The sequence below is a fragment of the Lutra lutra genome, chromosome 6 (assembly GCF_902655055.1).
Source record: "Lutra lutra chromosome 6, mLutLut1.2, whole genome shotgun sequence".
Classification (NCBI taxonomy): Eukaryota; Metazoa; Chordata; class Mammalia; order Carnivora; family Mustelidae; genus Lutra; species Lutra lutra.
In genome coordinates, this window is record NC_062283.1 from 28,945,265 (window position 1) to 28,953,015 (window position 7,751).

A 7,751-nucleotide genomic window follows, 5' to 3' on the forward strand; every position below is an offset into this window, starting at 1 on the left:
CACATGCAGAAAAATGAAATTGGATCATTTCCTTACACCACACATGAAAATAGACTCAAAATGGATGAAAGATCTCAATGTGAGAAAGGAATCCATCAAAATCCTTGAGGAGAACACAGGCAGCAACCTCTTCGACCTCAGCTTCAGCAACATCTTCCTAGGAAAATCGCCAAAGGCAAGGGAAGCAAGGGCAAAAATGAACTATTGGGATTTTATCAAGATCAAAAGCTTTTGCACAGCAAAGGAAACAGTTAACAAAACCAAAAGACAACTGACAGAATGGGAGAAGATATTTGCAAATGACACATCAGATAAAGGGCTAGTGTCCAAAATCTATAAAGAACTTAGCAAACTCAACACCCAAAGAACAAATAATCCAATCAAGAAATGGGCAGAGGACATGAACAGACATTTCTGCAAAGGAGATGTTTCTTTTTTAATATAAGCATTTACAGCTTTATATTTGCCTCTCAGCACTGCTTTAGTAGCATCATCTAGGTTTTGGTAAGCTCTGCCTTCATTTTTGTTAATCTCAAAGTACTTTCTGATTTTCATTTTGATATTTCTTTGACCCTTTGATTATGTAGAAGTGTGCTGTTAAATTCTGTATATTTTTGAGTTTTCCAAATTTCTTCCATTTATTGATTTCCAGTATCACGCCACTATGATAAGAGAACATTTTTTTCTATTATTTTTACCCTTCAAAATTCATGGAGGTTTGCTTTATGACCTAGCATTTGGTTTATCCTCAAGAAAGCTCCACGTGCATTTGAAAAGAATGTATATACTGTTGATGGGTGGAGCGTTCTATAAGTGTCTGATTTCTGCTTTGGGTTTGTAGTATGGTTCAAGTCTTCTTTATGTTTATTGATCTCTGCATAGTTATTCTATTCATTAGTGAAAGTGATACATTGCAGTTCCTGACTTATTGTTGTATTATCTATTATCTATTTCTCTCTCAATTTTTGTCAATTTTGCTTTCATGTATGTAGTGCTGAATCATTAGGTGAATATAAGTTTATAATTTTTCACCTTTTTGATGATTTGACCCTTTTATTATTATAAAATGACACTGTCCATCTTACTAGTATTTTTTTTTAATATTTTTATTTATTTACTTGACAGACAGAGATCACAAGTAGGCAGAGAGGCAGGCAGAGAGAGAGGAGGAAGTAGGCTCCCTGCTGAGCAGAGAGCCCGATGTGGGATTTGTTCCCAGGACCCTGAGATCATGACCTGAACTGAAGGCAGAGGCTTAACCCACCGAGCCACCCAGGTACCCTGTTAATGTAAATTTTTTGATACATAAGTTAGATATAGATTTTCTACAGAAATTTGTCATTTTTAAAAAAAATAATTTTTTAAATTTAATATTTTATTTCATTTTTTAAAGTAAGCTCTATGTCCAACAGGGTGCTTAAACTCATGATTCCAAGATCAATAGTTGCCTGCTCTGCCATCTGAGCCAGTTGTTTGCCGTGAAGTTAAGTTTGTTTCTTTTCTTCAAAAGAAAAAAAAAAGATTTTATTTATTTATTTGTCAGAGAGAGAGAGACAGCACAAGCAGGGGAGAGCAGCAGGCACAGGGGAAGCAGTCTCCCTGCTGAGCAAGGAGCTCATGCAGGGCCCGATCCCAGGACCTCAGGATCACGACCTGAGCTGAAGGCAGATGCCTGACTGAGCCACCCAGGAGACCCAGTTTGTTTCTTTCTTGCAATTTCTGGGGAATCACCAATCCACAACAATTATCAACTAAACTAATGACATGATTTTGGCCCATGGCCAATGATAAAGCAAATTTGGACTACAAATCACAGAAGGAGTAGTCCATGATTACAAATTCTTTGAAATTGTTGTTTGCTCTTTTTGCTGACTCAAAGGCAAATTTCTTTAGAGTACTCTTGTACTTGAAGACACAGAAGATTTTGATGTTTTGCCCTTTTCTGAGGATATGAACCTGTTTCCCAGATTTTCAGGGAGGGGAGGTCTTTCATGCTCCTCACATGAACAAGCTCTGGGCATCATTTCCTGTCTACTAAGCTCATGAACTTGAGAAGCCAAGCTAAGGTTTTCTAGATTTGAAAAAATGCTTGAAGGATCAGAACAATATTTCTCCCTGATTTATTGCCTATATTCATATTTTGGCCTAAATGATTATTCTCCTGCTTGTTCTACTACATTCTTGGATATTTGTCCTATTTTATCTATCATTTTACTTGTTTTTAGGGGGAAAGTCAGCCTTAAAACTTAAGTCTACCATGTTATTGGAGACGGCATCCCAATTAACTATGTTTTCATTTCTGCTGTTTATCTGGCACCAGAGTAGGTGCTAGAGTGTAAGTCACCTAAACCAATGGTGATCTGTGTCTACAGTGAGCCAGCCCTGGTCTGTGAACTGTTACTCAGTCCACAGAAAGTACACACAGAAGTTGAAAGTGAGTGTAAGCCAGAAAGCTCTACCTTCTCCTGTCTGAGACTGGTCATTGCCAAGCAAAACTGAGCATGAATATCACATCATTGGATCTGCTAAAAACAGTCTGATTATCAGCTGTTCATGGACCAGAGATGGAGTTGCACAGGGTCTAAACTGGAATGAATTTTATGATTTATTTATTTATTTTTAAAAAAGATTTTATTTATTTATTTGATAGAGAGAGTTCACAAGTAGGCAGAGAGGAAGGTAGAGAGAGAGAGAGAGGAGGAAGCAGGCTCCCTGCCAAGCAGAGAGTCCGATGCAGGACTTGATCCCAGGACCCAGAGATCATGATCTGAGCTGAAGGCAGAGGGTTAACCCACTGAACCACCCAGGCGCCCTATTTATTTGTTTTTTTTTTTTTAAAAGATTTTATTTATTTATTTGAGAGAGTGAGAGAGAGAGAGCACGAACAGGGGGAGGGGCAGAGAGAGAAGGAGAGGCAGACTCCCTGCTGAGCAAGGAACCTGGTATGGGGCTGGTACTTTTCCTCCAGTGGGAAGAAAATATCATGTTAGAGGCCGAGGACAGGGTGAGGCCATGAGATCCTAGAGGAAACTCCTAGTCCTGGTTGAAAATGAAGTTTCCAGAATTGTGCCTGAGGACCCAGGACAGGATCAGGAAACACGAAGAATGAGGTGTGGGGTCACTGGGTTACCTGACTTGCTGGAGGTCTGTTCTCAGCAGGATCCTTCCTCTCTGTCCTGTGACTGCTGGGAGTCAGGTCCCCATCACCAGAACTGCCAAGATGAAAATGTATCCTTCATTGTCACAAGTGTTTGCTACAGAGTCAGTGTTAGTGATCGGCTCCAGAGTGGGCAAGTACATGTGCAAGGATGGTACTTTCCAGTTACAAGGCAGGACGGTCTGCTACCTAGGAAACCCCCAGTGGGATAAGAAACTCAGATCCCCCCACTCCATTCCCTACCTGAGCACTTCTTCCTCCAGATCACAGCTCCAAATGCCACAGTAACCACAAGGAGAGCCAGGCCAGCAATGATCCACATGATGGGGATGGTGGGAGGAGGCAGCTCTGGAAAGGGAAGGGACAGTGGGGGCCCCAGACCTCTGGTTTGAATCCTGACCCTGCTGAAATTCTCCAGAAGGCCTTCTGCTTTCCCTGAGAAGAGGCTATACCCCAAACCCTCCTTACCCCATCTCCAGGTGATGGGATCGGGCAGCCCCTCATGCTGCACATGGCATGTGTATCTCTGTTCTGCTCCATAAGGCACCACCTCAACTGCCCACTTCCTGGAAAGTTCCATCTCCTGCTGACCTGGTCTCCACAAGCTCTGTTTCCTGGGTCAGGTCCTCTCCCTCACTGCTGTCAGATCAGGGTGATCTCCGCAGGGTAGAAGCCCAAGGCCCAGCACCTCAGGGTGACATCACAGTCAGAGATGGGGTGGTGTGTCACATGTGTGTTGGGGGTTTCTGAGGAAGAGAATCAGAAAATCTACCACACTCGGGCTTACCTTTATGGGCCACTGAAAGGGCATTCATGTGACCAGGGCCACTGTTTTGGAAGGCAGCTATGCTCACCACTATACCACCAACGCTGGGCCACTGTTTTGGATTGAAGAAGCACAAAGCCCAGTTATCAACCTAACTTTTGGGATCTCCTAATCTAGGAATTCTAGAATCAGGGAGAGAACCCAGGGTAGGAGGCCTAAGAGGGAGACTGCACTAGTGGTCCTGACTGCAGTGCAGGGTGAATGAGTCAGGAAACCCAGAGTCGGAACCCCAAAGATGCTATCATTGGAGAAAAAGGCCTTGAGAGGGGAAAGTCATGGTTTCCAAGGTAGCTGCCAGGGTTAAAGGGAAAGGCTGATGGGTTATTTCAGGAATGGTCTCCACCTGCCTCCTGGGAGAGACTGGATTCCTCAATTGTCCTTTAGAGAAAAGCTGCCCTCTGGGTGAGTCACTGTCCAGTAGGAACCTGAACACGCAGGCGGACCTCCCTCTCCCCACCAGTGGGAGGGCGGCGTTCTGACATTGAGTCCATTTCCTCTCCCTGGTGGGAAGCCAGCCCCAGGGGAGGGGAGAGCAGGGAGGCCCCCGTGGCCCCTCGTACCTGCTCGCTGCAGGGTCTCCTTTGGGTTCTCCAGATACCTGGGGAGCCACTCCAAGCACCTGCCCTCCAAGTAGTTCCTATAAGAGCTCCGCGTCACCAGCGGCCTCCCACTTGCTGCAGGTGATCTGCGACGTAGTGTCCGCAGCGGTCCAGGAGGGCAGGTCCTGTCTCGGGGCGATGTAATCCGCGCGGTGGTAGGAGTCCTGATTGTACCCGCGGAGGAGGCGCCCCTCCGGCTCCACGTCACAGCCATACATGCCTGGTAGTTGTGAGACCCTCCCCGCCCCAACAGGCAGGGTTTAAGTCCAAACACAAGTAAAACCACCTAAACCTTACCGCTGGCTCGGGGAGGGCCAGAGTTCCCGGTAGGGTTCTCTCAATTCCCGGTGACGCTTAGACCCGTGAACGTGGGTGGGGAATGGGGGTCGTGACCTGCACCCGGTCCTGCCGCTCACCGGCCTCGCTCTGGTTGTAGTAGCCCCGCAGTGTGTTCAGGTTCACTCGGAAAGTCCGTGCGGTGTCATTGATTTTCCGGGTCTCCCGGTCCCAAAACTCCGGCCCCATATGGCCCATCCAAGACACCCGGGGCTCAGCCCTCAGACTGGCAGAGTCGCTGTCGAACCGCACGAACTGCGTGTCGTCCACGTATCCGACGACGATGAAGCGGGGCTCCCCGCGGCGGGGCCCGGACACCGAGGTGGAGAAATACCTCAGGGAGTGGGAGCCTGCGGGCGCGGGGGGCTGAGACCCCGCCCGACCCTCCTCCCGGAGCGGGGCCCGGGACCCAGGTGGAGGCGGCCAGGAGGGCAGGGGGAGGGGCATCGAGTTGGGAGAGCAGGCTGAGGCGGGGAGGGACGGGTAGCACAGGCCGGGGCGGGGCCGGGGGGGGGGCGGCGGCTGGGGGTCTGGGGCGGGAGAGGCGCCTTCCCCGGGGTCCCGCGTCCCCTCCCGGGGGTCCCCTCGCTCCCGCCCCGCAGAGGGCCTTTCCTCCCGCCTGGCACTCAGCCGCTCAGGTCTCGGTCACCGCCAGCGCCCCCCAACAGCAGCAGGAGGATGGTTCGGGGCATCGCGACCTGCATCTTCCGGGTCTGGGTAAACTGTTCAGTCACAGCTGGGCTGGGAGGAGACTTTAGAACCCGGAACTGCAGTGCCGGTGATTGGCCACCCCAGAAATCTGACACCCAATGGGAATGCGAACTGGGGGTGTGTCACGGGTATCCAGGCAGAAGGACCCAAGACAGGCTTTGAGGGGAAGTGAAACTGGGAGATGAGGGCTCCGCGTTGCTGGGCTTCTTGGCCCCAGACTCAGCCCCACTGCCTCCTACCCTGAAAGGCAGGCCAGGGGACCTGGGACTTGTGCGGACCCCACACCTATGGCACAGAGCACTCTGTCACACTGTCTCCCTGAACTGTGTGAGTCAGTGATTCTCAAACATTCTGTTCACAGGATATCTACATATACAGTCTCACAGATTATTGACGATCCCAAGGATAATCGTGTGTCTGGGGGTTTTATCTATCAATATTTGCCATAGTAATAATAAAACAGCTTTATAAATTCATTAATTCGTTTAGAATCGCATTAACCATGGCATATAAAGGAAATACATTTTTTTTTATTATGTTCAGTTAGCCACCATCATTAGTTTTTGATGTAGTGTTCAGTGATTCATTAGTTTCCTATAACACCCAGTGCTCATCACAACATGTCCCCTCCTTAATATCCGTCACTTAACTAACCCATTCCCTCAACACCCTGCCTTCTGTAAACGTCAGTTTGTTTCCCCGAGTCCGGAGTCTTTCATGGTTTGTCTCCCTCTCTGACTTCTTCCCAATCAGTTTTCCCTCCCTTCCCCTGTGGGCTTCCCTGCTATTCCTTATGTTCCATATATGAGTGAAACCATATGATAATTATCTTTCTCTGACGGACTTATTTCACTTAGTATGATCCCCTCCAGTTCCATCCATGTCCATGTAATGGTAGGTATTCATCCTTTCTGATGGCTGAGTAATATTCCATTGTATGTATGTACCACATCTTCTTTATCCATTCATCTGTTGAAGGGCATCTCAGTTCCTTCCACAGTTTGGCTATTGTGGACATTGTTGCTATGAATATTGGGGTTCAGGTGCCCCTTCTTTTCACTACATCTGTATTTTGGGGGGTATATACCCGGTAATGCAATTGCTGGGTCATAGGGTAGCTCTTTTTTTTTTTAAGATTTTATTTATTTATTTGACACAGAGAGAGAGAGATCACAAGTAGGCAGAGAGGCAGGCAGAGAGAGGGGGAAGCAGGCTCCCTGCCTAGCAGAGAGCCCAATGCGGGGCCTGATCCCAGGACCCTGAGATCATGACCCGATCGAAGGCAGAGGCTCAACCCACTGAACCACCTAGGCGCCCCTGTATTTTTAACTTCTTGAGGAACATCCATACTGTTTTCCAGAGTGGCCTGTACCAGCTTGCATTCCCATCAACAGTGTAAGAGGGTTCCCCTTTCTCCACATCCTCTCCAACATTTGTTGTTTCCTGGCTTGTTAATTTCAGCCATTCTGACAGATGTGAGGTAGTATCTCATTGTGGTTTTCATTGTATTTCCCCAATGACAAGGGATGTGAAGCATTTTTTCATCTATCTGTTGGCCATTTGGATGTCTTCTTTGGAGAAATGTCTGTTCATGTATTCTGCCCATTTCTTGATTGGATTGTTATTATTTATTTATTTATTTTGAGTGTTGAGTTTGATAAGTTCTTTATAGATCTTAGATTCTAGCCCTTTATCTGACATCGACAGCAAATATCTTCTCCCATTCCATAGGCTGCCTTTTAGTTTTGTTGATGCTTCCTTTGCTGTGCGGAAGCTTTTAATCTTCATGAAGTCCCAAAAGTTAATTTTTGCTTTTGTTTCCCTTGCCTTTAGGGACATGTCTTGGAAGAACTTGCTGTGGCCAAGGTCAAAGAGGTTACTGTCTGTGTTCTCCTCTAGGATTTTGATGGACTCCTGTCTCACATTTAGGACTGTCATCCATTTTGAGTTTATCTTTGTGTATGGTGTAAGAGAATGGTCCATTTTCATTCTTTTGCATTTGGGTGTCCAATTTTTCCAACAACATTTGTTGAAGAGACTGTCCTTTTTCCATTGGATAGTCTTTTCAGCTTTGTTGGAGATTAGTTGACCATAGACTTGAGGGTTCATTTCTGGGGTCTCT

At 47.0% G+C, this 7,751-nt stretch overlaps 1 pseudogene; it reads right to left on the minus strand.

Annotated features, from left to right (window-relative positions):
* Positions 1–2,864: 2,864 nt before the first annotated feature.
* On the minus strand, positions 2,865–5,637 carry LOC125101826 (class I histocompatibility antigen, Gogo-C*0203 alpha chain-like; annotated as a pseudogene).
* Between the last annotated feature and the right edge of the window lie 2,114 nt (positions 5,638–7,751).